The sequence below is a fragment of the Arachis hypogaea genome, chromosome 11, assembly GCF_003086295.3.
Source record: "Arachis hypogaea cultivar Tifrunner chromosome 11, arahy.Tifrunner.gnm2.J5K5, whole genome shotgun sequence".
Classification (NCBI taxonomy): domain Eukaryota; kingdom Viridiplantae; phylum Streptophyta; class Magnoliopsida; order Fabales; family Fabaceae; genus Arachis; species Arachis hypogaea.
The window spans coordinates 121,928,004-121,935,311 of record NC_092046.1 but is presented as its reverse complement, the minus strand read 5'-3'; positions in this window follow the sequence as shown (position 1 = coordinate 121,935,311).

Sequence of the window (7,308 nt, the reverse complement as noted above, 5' to 3'; positions counted from 1 at the left end):
GGCTTTCCGATTTGAGTAATAAAATAGGATCTAAGCCAAACCGAGTCACGTAATCATTTACTTCTTTCAAAGCCGTTTCCTTTATCTAGGCAAAACCAGCTTCAACCCCCCATGATAAATTCTAAAGCATTTCAACTGTTCACAATTGTTTTAGTCTTGCAAAAATTCAGAATTCAAAGAGTACTTAAAACCTTTCTCAAAACATTTCAAAATGAAACTTGTCAATAGACATTCAGGTTCTTTCAAAGCCATTGAAACTTCTTTAATTGAAACCCCCAAGTCAAATTCAAAGGCATAAACCCTTTTCACGTTCAAACAGCTTTAAAACACAAGTTTCACCTAAATAACTTTCTCTTGAAAGAGATACAATGCCTTTCTTAAGAAGCAAGACTAAATCACAATTTCCTCTTTATTAATTCATTTCGAAAGCATGAATCATCCTTTTCTCGATAATTCAAATGAAATAGTAAAAGTCTTTAACTCATCATTTTCCAGACAACATTTCAATAAAGACTCGAATTTTATAGAAATTTCGGCAGCACCTCCCCTAAAACTTGGACTTTTGCCACCCGGTTCGGGTCCCAACTAAACCGTTTCTCATTCCTTTTCAACAACTCAAAACCAGAAATCAATTCAAAGCAAGCTAAATCCAACAGTCGCCTCAGTGGCATATCTCAAGAAAACCATTTCAAAGTCAACTCAATATCAACCGATTTAACTCATTTCCAAAGCTTTAAAGAATCGGTTCAGCAAATAAATCATTTATCAAAACCATATCAATTAAAGCAACCCAGGCTGAATTTCAAGAGTATTCTATCTTTCACATCATCAAAATAATTGACTCAATTCAAATCAATCCTCAACGGATTAAACTCACTTCAAATATTTAAAGAATCAACTTCAAACATTACATTTCACAATCCACACAACAATTCAGCCAAGCCAACATCCATAATCATTCGAGTCAATCAAATAATACATAAGGCAGATACAATCACTAATTACACCATATCTCACATCAGTATCCATATGTAATAATTCCAATAATAAACTGTAGTTTTCGGAAAGCGCCCCTACCTTAAAACGCAAATTCCATAACTCAAACGCGTCACCGAGTCCTTTCCGCATCGACCCGAAATCAACAATCAAAATCCTGGCTACCAAAACCTCAGCTCCAAACCGTTTTCTCAGCAACCACAACGACTCTAATCACAATATATAATAACTGAGATTAAATCTCATAACAACAAATGCTACAACTCCTCAACGTATAATAGAGCAGTAACTGGAGGGCTTTCAGATCGAAACGCTTACCGAACCGAAAGAACGGCTGAACCGAAACAACGGCGGTCTCTGAACCGGTTCGGCGGCAGCCCCAGGAGCCATCCTAGGCGGCAACAGTGATCAGACTCCGGCGACTGAAATCAATATACAGTGATTGTAACGTTTCTGGAAACTCAAGAGAAACAAAACCCAATACTTAAAACCTTACCGGCAGGATTCTCCGGTGATGGCAGAAATAGCCAGAGGCTTCGGCGACGGTCCCAGAAGTCACAGAACCACTCCCGGCGGCCGGAGTCACAGAGATGCAGCTCCCTTCTCCGGCAGCGACACCTGCGGCGGCATGAATCCCTTTTTGACGGTGGCAGCTCCGGCGAAGGCAGCGCCAGCGACACAAACGGCAGCTGGACGCGGTGGTTGGACTCCCAACCCAGCCTCAGATCTCTCTCGCCTATTCTGCTCCCAAACTCTCTCTTTCTGGCTCTGCCATACATGACAACGGCTGACCCTGTGGCGAGGACGACGGCGGCTTTCAGACACGGCGTCTTCTCCCCTCCGGCCATGGCTCGCATCTCCTCCCTCTTCAGATCGCGATTCGAATGGCGACGGCAAGGAGGATTCGACGGCAAAAGACTGGCGAAGTCAGCGGCGCTGTGTCTCCCCCTCACCCGCGAGCTCGACGTTGGCTCCAAGGTGGACTAGCGGCGGCACGGGCAACAGCGCGGCTTATAGGTGACAGCGACGCGGTGAGTTCCCCTTCTCCTCTCAGTGACACGGCGCGAACCATGGCTCCGTGGACGGGACGACCCTGGCGGCGCGGATTGGTAGCAGCGGCAACAACGTGGCCTCCTTCCCCCTTTCTTTTCCCGTCTTCTCTACTCCCCCTCAGATCTCTATTTCTCTTTGTTTCTTTCTTTCTTGGAGAATAAAGGAAACTGCGTGTGTTGTTATTGTTGCTGCGCAGCAAAGGCAGTGAGGAAAGGTGTTGGGCTGCGCAGCGTGGAAGAAGGATGGAAGGGAATGGGTTTAGCAAAATTAGGGTTAGGGGCATTATAGTAATTTCACTTAAAATAGGGATAATATAGTAATTGAAATCCAATTTAAATCCAACTCTATTTGTATATAGAAAAATACTATTTACTCATCACTTTTACAAATTATTTTCAATAAAATGCCAAAATCCAATAATTAGAAATAATATAATTAAATCATTTATTTTTCAAAGCAGCAGTAATAATATTTAAAATATTACTTATCTAATCCAAATCATATAAAATCCTTATTATTTCATAACTATCAACCTTATACTTTAAATATAGAAAATAATCCAATAATTACAAAATTGGATAATAATCGTAACTTATCTCAAGTTCAATAAATCAAAACTTGCCTTAATTATCTTTAATAAAATAATCTCTGAAATTAAGGCTATAAATAACTGTAGGATTTGAGACTTGATCATAATAAGACTTTTCAAATATTCTGGGTCTTACATTCTACCCACCTTATAAAAATTTTCGCCCTCGAAAATTGATACAAAATGAAAGAAATTCCATAACAGTTCACCTTTGAACACATTTAAGGAAGAAGCAAAAATATCTCAACATATAATCATATATACGATTTTCAAATACTTTGATTATCATAAGCATAAGGATGCAAAGGTAGGAGTGTAACTGCCAGGCAAACGTTACAAGATAGGCTCAATGCAAAAGTTGACATGGGTCAATCATGTGATAGTAGGGCAGGGCATCAAAGGCTATCAAAAAGGATGGAGTTAAAACGATGTGCCCAACCTCCGCACACTAATTTCACATCAACCTCAAAGTTTCAACTTTCCAACTCCATCAAGCACTTTACAAACCCCAAATTTGATCACAAGCCTGACAACCATAAACCCGTTCGCAAGGAACAAAACGCCCACAACTCATACGTTGCACACCTACCGCTTCAACTTCCGTATACACATCACATCTTAAAGAACTAACGTATCGCGTTGCTACGTCTACAAGTCGCACGTGATATCAAAATAATTTTTGAGTCTACTCAGAAGAATACGAGATCTTAGAAAGGAGAGACAAATGTCAAAGACAATACTCATAGATTTGAAAGAATATATCCAATCCCAGATAAACAAGGATGTTCAAGCAATGAAGTTTGCTTGACATAATTCAATTGACAACTTAAAAGATAACCCTTGGATCCAAGAAATTCAATAGGACCAATAAGAAGAGAACCAGCGCCTTAGTTCGAAACAAATTCAAATTGAGTCGATGAAGAATGAGGTTTACAGAAGAGAATATTTCAAACCCAAGACAAAGCTCACAGAACTCAAGAGCACGATTAAAATACCTCCGAATACTTTATTCATAAAAGAATCGAAAACTTGCGGAAAAATCATTTCGCAGTCTGGAAGAAAGTCAAGTAATAAACATTCTTCAAGAGAGTAACAAAAGCATAAACGTGACTTTGCTATAATACAACTTCATGTTGAAACAGATCATGTAGAATTTTAAAAACAAGGTGCACACAAGTTTGGCTAAAAGCTAAAATATTTCCTCAAATATTTTAGAAAGATAATTAGGTGCACAGCTTAACCAAAGGCAATCATAAAACTCAGAAAAAAAATCAAATGCTTGTTCAAAAATTCCCAAAGTTCATATTCAAACAAGCGTGCATAAAATCATGGCAAAGACGAAAGAGAAAATTAAACTCTTTTTAGAAAGGAAATTCTGAGGTAGAAATTTGCTTACAATCTGGTAAGGAAATAGGTGGTGCGTTACAAACAAACCAATTTCCACTAAACAAGGGAGCTTTTCCAAAACCTCATTTAAAATGGCGCATGCCAACTTTAAATTAATTTCGTCAAAATTGGACAATGGTTTCAATCTCAATCAAGTAACAGAAAATAAATTCCATTTAATATTTCTTCAAAGAGAAATCAAAATTCCTTTAAAAGGTTCAAAACAAGACTCCAAAAGTGTTCTTGAAATCACCATCTCAGAAGAACATTCAAGAAGTTTAAGATGCACTAAAAAGGAGTCAAACCTTGCAAGAAAGGATCTTAATTTAAAGTAGTTCAAACAAGATCCACTAGACATGAAACCTTAAACAAGTTTTAAATTGATCCAAAAGAATACAAAAGTCATAGAAAAAGACAACTCAATCATTTGTAATTTCTCAATGAAAATTCTTTGACTAAAAACTCTTGTAGAGATAATGAGAGAATAAACGATGCACTAATTTGAAACGAATCAAACTGACTCATATAAGATTGAGATTCACAAGAGAGGACAAACCAAGATCAATGGTAATGTTCACAAAATGTAAAAGAATAGTTAAAAACAGAATCATGCATGACATTCATAGAGGTACAAAGCTTAAGAAGGAACGAGTCCATTCATAAGAATAAAGCTATGAGTCCAACATTTTCAAAAGAACAACAATGGCATAAACCATGTAGTATGCTAAACCACTCTCAATTCAGAATAGGTTAAGTAAAGCTTATCAGATGAAACTCAATCGAGACAAAAGTGGTAAATCCTTTCTTTTCAAAATTTTGAAAAATATCCAGATACATAATCAAATGAAGATGTGCATTGGAACTATAGTAAAATTACTAGAAAATCAATTTACTTTTGAAGTAAGGTGCAATTCCGCACACCAGTAAAAATACATTCGAGGTATTAGGAGTAAATAGTTGTTAAACTATATAAGAAATCTTCAAAGTTCCACATATAGATAAGTGTATATCTAGTCAACAGCAATTTTTATAAAATCCGAAAATTAGCTGTAATCACTGTCAAATAAGAGGAAAACTGAATCAACAAGTTCTCTAAGAATGAACACGAAACCTGGAGTTAAAAGTCACAGCACATTAAGACAAGTTCAAGGTTATATCAAAGAATACTTGAATCCAGAAGAACTCAAACAGAGGAAGATAGATGCAACAGGGATCTTAAACCAGCATATTGATGAGCGGATAATTTATACGCTTTTTGGCATTGTTTTTAGTATGTTTTTAGTAGGATCTAGTTACTTTTAGGGATGTTTTCATTAGTTTTTATATTAAATTTACATTTCTGGACTTTACTATGAGTTTGTGTGTTTTTCTGTGATTTCAGGTATTTTCTGACTGAAATTGAGGGACTTGAGCAAAAATCAGATTCAGAGGTTGAAGAATGACTGCTGATGCTGTTGGATTCTGACCTCCCTGCACTCAAAGTGGATTTTCTGGAGCTACATAACTCGAAATGGCGCGCTTCCAATTGCGTTGGAAATTAGACATCCAGGGCTTTCCAGAATTATATATAAGTCCATACTTTGGCCAAGAATAGACGACGTAAACTGGCGTTCAACGCCAGCTCTCTGCCCAAATCTGGCGTCCAGCGCCAGAAAAGGATCCAAAACCAGAGTTGAACGCCAGAAATGGATCAAAACCTGGCGTTCAACTCCACAAATGGCCTCTGCACGTGGAAAGTTAAGGCTCGGCCCAAGCACACACCAAGTGGGCCCCAGAAGTGGATTTATGCATCAATTACTTACTCATGTAAACCCTAGTAGCTAGTTTATTATAAATAGGACCTCTTACTATTGTATTTGACATCTTTGGATTACCTTATGATCCTTTAATCACGTTTTAGAGGGCTGGCCATCTCGGCCATGCCTGGACCTTCACTTATGTATTTTTAAACGGTAGAGTTTCTACACTCCATAGATTAAGGTGTGGAGCTCTGCTGTTCCTCAAAGATTAATGCAAAGTACTACTGTTTTCTATTCAATTCTTCTTATTTCGCTTCTAAGATATCCATTCGCACCCAAGAACGTGATGAAGATGATGATTATGTGTGACGCTCATCATCCTTCTCCCTTATGAACGCGTGCCTGACAAACACTTCTGTTCTACATGAATTGAGCTAGAATGAGTATCTCTTAGATCTCCTAACCAGAATCTTTGTGGCGTAAGCTAGAATGATGGCGGCATTCAAGAGAATCCGAAAAGTCTAAACCTTGTCTGTGGTATTCCGAGTAGGATTCAATGATTGAATGACTGTGACGAGCTCCTAACTCGCGATTGCAGGGCATTAGTGACAGACGCAAAAGGATAGTAAATCCTATTCCAGCATGATCAAGAACCGACAGATGAATAGCCGTGCCGTGACAGGGTGCGTGAGCATATTATTCACTGAGAGGATAAGATGAAGCCATTGGCAAGGGTGATGCCTCCAGACGATTAGCCGTGCCGTGACAGGGCATTGGATCATTTTCCCGAGAGATGACCGAAAGTAGCCATTGACAGTCGTGATGTATCACATAAAGCCAGCCATGGAAAGGAGTAAGACTGATTGGATGAAGATAGCAGGAAAGCAGAGGTTCAGAGGAACGAAAAGCATCTCCATTCGCTTATCTGAAATTCCTACCAATGATTTACATAAGTATCTCTATCCCTAGTCTTTTATTTATTATTCGAAAACACCATTATCACTTTATATCCGCCTGACTGAGATTTGCAAGGTGACCATAGCTTGCTTCATACCAACAATCTCCGTGGGATTCGACCCTTACTCACGTAAGGTATTACTTGGACGACCCAGTGCACTTGCTGGTCAGTTGTATCGAAGTTGTGACAAATTATGAATGTGTATCACGATTACGCGTACCAAGTTGCTCACATTGCCAGGGATTATTCGAGCCTGGACATCACAATTTCGTGCACCAAGTTTTTGGCACCGTTGCTGGGGATTGTTCGAGTTTGGACAACTGACGGTTCATCCTGTTGCTCAGATTAGGTAATTTTTTTTTATTTTATTTTCAAAAATTTTTCAAAAATATTTCTAAAATTTTCTCATCTGTTTTCGAAAAAAATAAAATGTTTTCAAAAAATTTTTATTCAAAATTTTTAAGAATGAATTCTAGTGTTTCATGAAGCATGTTGAAGCCTGGCTGGCTGTAAAGCCATGTCCTATTCCTTTGGGAATGAGTATGTCAGGCGTGTCATGTCTGAATTACATGCTGAAGCTTGGCTGG